We start from the raw sequence: 6,000 nt of genomic DNA, 5'->3' as shown, positions 1-6,000 counted from the left end.
CACAGCCGTGAGAAGCAGTGACAGAGAATATACCTGCACAGGTGGGGTCACGCTCGTCGACCAGCTGGGGCCAGGTGTCGTCGTCCTCGTCGTGGTGTATAAATAAAGTTTCAGGCCTCGTGGTTGAAGGTAGAGAAAGAGGAACAGGACTGAGAGGAGAAATAAGTGTAGCATAAAAATCCGAGAGCAGAAGACGGGTGGCGTGCTGACTCCTGGCTTGCTGCTGGTCGCCAGAATCACTAATTTACTTTCCCGCCTCATAAATTATCGCCGTGGTAACAGTGTGAAGCTGTCAGGGAAGACCAGCGTCTCCAAAAAACCAAACAGCAGCAGCAGCAGCAGGTCGGGTCTTAATCTTCATAACCATCACGCTCTGCTTGAACTTCTTACGGAAACAAGCGATGACGTAGAAAATGATCGATGAAATCTGATCGTATCAGTTGATTAGGTTTAAAGATGTAAAGAGGAAGCAGCCTGAGGGGAGCTGAGGTGTGAGGAACAGGCGACACCATCACGGACACACCTGTCAATCAAAGAAACAGCCCGACACATGTCCCTCTATAAATAACGTTTACATGGATCACAGGTCACATGATTGAAAACGTCTCCTGACTCCATCGTCAGTTTGACGATCATCTCGTTAAATCACTTTGTGTGTCCATATTTACACTGTGGATTTCTGCTGGAGGCTTTTTATTTGTAGATTAACGTCAGTCAACAGAAGTTACCTTCAGAGTCTGTTAGACGTGAGCGGGAACGCAGCGTTGTGGCGCCCACCAAAGGTCTCCGAGTGCAACTGCACTTTAGTAAGACGCCGCTGTGAGGCCTCGCCCTCTCTTAGATAACGACTTCTACCGTCTACTGACTGTCGCTTCATGGCGAGGAGTGAAGGTTACAAACTCATGAAGCAGATTAACGACACGACGACGTTCTGCTAAACACGAGACGACGACGACGACGCAGAGAAGGAACAGGCTAACGTGAACGTCTCTTTGTCTCTTCGTCTCTTCGTCGTGTCATCACCGTCCTCTTCCTCTCAGACGTCGGGATAACTTGCGTCTTTTGTTAGCAGAAGGCTGCCGTGTGCCGTGTACAGTGAAGAGGCGATCAGCTGGACGCCATTGTCCTTGTTTTCAAGGTTTTGAGACGTCGAGTTTCAAAGTGTGAAAGTTGCAGGTTGTACTTTTCACTGATTGGCTGCTTGAAGTTAAAACGTTCGTTTGGACGTCGCGCTCTGCGACTTTAGATGAACCTTCCGTCTCCGTGGTAACCAAACACAAACTAATGAACCTTAAAGGAAGAGCAACAGGCCTTTTTAGTAAATATTGTTTTTATTGTTTTTATGATTTTTCTAATTCTAATTAGCAACATTATTAATGTTTGTTTTTAACAACCATCAAACATCAACACGTTTCTTTTCATTACAGATGTTTTTTTCAAACAAAAAAGGTAACTTTCTCAGCTGCAGCATGCTCCTCTCCTCCCTCCCTCCTTCCTCTCTTTTCACCTCCTCCTCCCTCCTCCTCCCTCCCTCCTTCCTCTCTTTTCACCTCCTCCTCCCTCCTCCTCCCTCCTCCTCCCTCCCCCCTCCCTCCTCCTCCCTCCCCCCTCCCTCCCCCCTCCCTCGGTGGCGGCGGTCTGCAGCAGAGCAGTTAATAAAGAGATTGATTATCGGCCTGTCAGGAAGTGACAGTTGGACAGGGCTGCTCTGCGTGAATGACAGAGGGCACGCTCACCACGCAGCAGCCCGCCTGACACACACACACACACACACACACACACACACGGATGCCTTTGCCAACACCGGGGGTAGGTGAGGAGGAGGTGGCGGATGTGTGTGTGTGTGTGGGGGGGGGGGGGGGGGGGGGGGGGGGGGGGGGGGGGTTGGATGGGTGAGAGGTGGGCATGTGGAGAACAGCAACACAACCTTCTGCTGGTGAGAGAGGTTTGTCTTTTGTGTGTGTGTGTGTGTGTGTGTGTGTGTGTGTGTGTGTGTGTGTGTGTGTGTGTGTGTGTGTGTGTGTGTTGGAGGTGGAGGGGTCACAGCCGCTGCCTTCTGGAGGGAGAGAAACAGAGATGCCAATGACGGCTTACAGCCGAGCCAAAGGGGTCAAAAGACACACACACACACACACACACACACACACACACACACACACACACACACACACCTACACACACACACACACACACACACACACACACACACACACACTGATGCTGCTTATACTGTAACCCACCCATTGAACACACCCACAGGTGCAGTGTGGGACTGAAACACGTGACACTTTAGTCTCTGCTTTACTGGAGGTTATTTGTTGTTGTTGTTGTTTTGTTGTTGAACACAAGACCTGAAAATCGACGAGTCATAAAGCTGCTGTGTTCAGAGAGTCAGCTCACAGGTCTAAAGATGAGCGTCCCTGCTGGATCATCATTTCAAATGATCTGCAGACATTCAGCGTCCCGTCTGATGGCACAGCTGAGGACTGTTGTTCCAGTGCAGTCACACTCAGCAGTGTGCTGCGGCTCTGCATTCATATCACCTGAAGGTACAAGCTGGACATGTAGGCCCTGCTCCTTGTGTGTGTGTGTGTGTGTGTGTGTGTGTGTGTGTGTGTGTGTGTGTGTGAAGGCCCTGCTCCTTGTGTGTGTGTGTGTGTGTGTGTGTGTGAAAAGGAGGACAATAAAGTCTATAAAAGCATGTTCATCCTCGTCCTCCTCCTTCTGGACTCATTTCCCAGCAGCCTCTCTGCTCAGCCGACTTTTACCTGTTGTTTGACCTGTGATTTTTTTTTTCATTGTCATAATCATTCTGTTAATACCAAAGAGCCTCTATGACTCAGTGAAGTCACAGATTTATGCAGAGGAGTTTTTCCACTTTTATTGTTTGACGTCATTTTACAAATATTTCACCTGCAGGTCCAAATCTGTGTTTACCTCCGAAGACGTGAAGTGGCAGACTTTTAGGAAAGACAAACACATTTAGTGACACACACGCACAGAGTGAGCGTCGAATCAAGATGTTTTTTTTTTATTTTAGCGACAGAGAGGAGGGAGCGTTTCACACCCAGAGAGGAGGAGGAGGAGGAGGAGGAGGAGGAGGAGGAGACGCAGATGGACAAGTGCTTTTCCGGCTGAGTCTTCCTCTGGCTCGCTGCCACACACACAGACTCTCTTTGTTTGCTCGGATACTAAACTAATAGAGATAAAGGCAGGTTCCTGCTGGCCCTGAATTAGAAAGTCATTAAGGAATATAAACACACATGGAAGCACACACACACACACACACACACACACACACACACACACTCTTAAACACACACACACACACATTTATGAGTGTAGAAATGCTAAGGTGCTCATGCATGAACAAAAATGATCCGTGTGTGTGTGAACAGTTTCAATGGCTGCTTCTGAAACATCAGTGCAGAATACAACCTCCATATGACACACACACACACACACACACACACACACTTCACACCTTCTGTCTGTGCCACAAAATCCAAACAAACTCTTGTTTCCCGACTGGGTGCCAGGGGGAACTCCTTTCTGTCCCCACACGCTTCTTTCTGCAGATCCTCTTCTGACACATCGACATCGAAATGTGTGTGTGTAAAGAGCGGCTTTAAGTGTGTGTGTGTGTGTGATATAAATCTCTGAGAGCGCTGCCTCTCGGTGTGATAGTATTTGTTTCTATTCTGCTGAATGTCTGCAGCGCCACATTCCTCCACGCAGCCTCCATCCACACGCACACGCAGCTTTTTCTGTGTTCTGACCTTTTGACCTTTTGTGAGGTCACTGAAGATGCACCTTTAGAAAAAACTCCTTCCAGGGTGAAGACGATCAGACACTGTGTTTCATTTAAAAAAAAAAAAAAAAAAACTTAAATCGTCCATCATGATTCATTTCCAGCCTTGTTCTCAAACGTTCACCTCGCTGTACACTGAGGAGAATAAAATCCTCCTCTCACTCTGTCACCAATAACAGACAGGAAATAGTCTTCAGGAAAAAAAGCGATCATATGAGTAAAAGAGTTTCAGCACGTGTTTTGGATGTCTGGGGTCACCAGTTTGCAAAGTGACATCTTGCAAATCCTAGAAATCACCGATCCAGTCAGACAACAAGATGGCAGCAGAACACAACCAGAGTCACAAAACGCAGGCGTGCGACCGTGTGGCGAGGGAATCAGCTTCAGGAGAGGACGGGCACTTCTCAGACTTGTTTCTTTAAATCATTAAAGAGCGAGACGTCCAAACTCGACGTCAGCCCGTGTTCTGAACCTTCAGTTCAACAACAACACATTCAGGAGGTTGTGATCTGACTCTCTCTCTCTTTCTCGGTCGCCCCCTCGCTCTCTCTGTCACCTCAGTCTCAGTTAAGATGGCGGCGCGGCGGCTGCAGAGCGAGCGTTTAAAGCTCTCTGAGGTGCTGCAGGCTTAAAGTCGCTCATTTTGTTCGCTCTGCATCTCCGAAAGAGAAGCTCGTAAACAGAGCGCACATGATGCACACACACACACACACACACACACACACACACACACACACACACACGCTCTGAGGGGTCAGCGGGGTCATCAGCAGGGTCAGCACCAACATCTTCTTCTCTACCGTCATGTCAAAGTTTGAGTTAAAAAGCAGGCGGACACAGAGCGTTGAAGTCGACGTGTGCAGGTTCAGTGCGATCAATTTTAACATTCATACACAGCAGAACAATACCTGCACACACACACACACACACACACACACGCTCGCTCTCACAGTATTTATAAAAAAAAATAAAAAAACAGAGCAGAGAGGAAAAACAGCATATGGATCCCCAGCAGAGGCATTCTTACTTCTATGTGTGAAAATTCATTACGCATTCGCACAAAGAGTGTGTGAGTGTGTGTGTGTGTTCTTTTGTGTGTGTGTGTGTGTGTTCTTTTGTGTGTGTGTGTGTGTGTGTGTGTAAAAGTAAAGAACTGTGTGTGAGAATTCACCGTTGTCGTCGTTAAAACAAAGGCACATGTGCTCGTTTTCAGAGCAGGACGCGGCGCGGCCTCGATTCAAAGACTCCACATGAGAGACGACAGACAGCTATTTACAATATTTATACATTTAGGATGCTGATACTGTGTGTGTGTGTGTGTGTGTGTGTGTGTGTGTGTGTGTGTGTGCGTGCGTGATGAAAAAAGGTTACTTTGGATATTCTCTGATAATTGGCGCCTTAAAAGCGGCTCATTTTTAACTCTGTCACCACGACCGCTCGATGACAATTAATGTGTTTGCGGCTGCTTCGCTGGCATCTGTGCCAATTACTTTATATGCTAATGTATGTAAATGACATCTCAGACGCCGGTTTCAAGTGTTATGTGAGCCGCGTGCCGGCTCTTTTTTTAAACTTATATTGTTGAGGCCGATCAACAATGCGGGGGCTTTAGATTTGGGGAGGTGCGTTTAATAACGTCCTCCCCGGCTCGATGTTTCTACCCGTAAAAACGTTGTTTCTCTCTCTCTCTCTCTCTCTCTCTCTCTCACTCACACACACACACACACACACACACACACACACACACACAGGGTGAAGAAGACGAGCCGGGATCAATGGTTCATCTTCTCTCAATAAAACATTCATTTAAAGGAGGAGAATAATCGCACAGGAAGATGAAGATCTAAAGAGCCCCATGTTTGGTTTTTTTTTGCTTTTTTTTGCAAAATTTCCTGCGTTTAAAAAAAAAAAACATTTTTTAAAACTGAAACTACAAAATGATGGAGCTTCATTTTGCAGATTTGTTTTTGGCAAATAATTGTAAAATAAAATGCACCTTTATGTTTTAAAGAATGAGCTCAGAGAAGATGCTTTTTAAGTCATGATTTGTGTATTTTTATTCTTATACTTAAAAAAGTAGCTGTAGCTTCCTGTATGTTAGTGTACATTTATTTTGAAACTCCAGCGTCGTTTGATCCCCCTTAAAATAAATGTTATTTAGCGTCTTCTGTACGGAGCATTAAACTGAA

General features: G+C 46.6%; 1 protein-coding gene across 1 annotated transcript in view; it reads right to left on the bottom strand.

The window, feature by feature from the left end:
• The window catches only part of LOC306840137 (uncharacterized protein), a gene marked incomplete at its 5' end in the record, with an annotated part of 47,298 nt that overhangs the window by 610 nt on the left and 40,688 nt on the right, over nt 1-6,000 (bottom strand). The window lies entirely within an intron of this gene.

This window comes from Symphodus melops (assembly GCF_947650265.1).
Source record: "Symphodus melops genome assembly, chromosome: 19".
In the NCBI taxonomy this organism is placed as follows: domain Eukaryota; kingdom Metazoa; phylum Chordata; class Actinopteri; order Labriformes; family Labridae; genus Symphodus; species Symphodus melops.
This window is presented reverse-complemented; position numbering and strand designations above follow the sequence as displayed.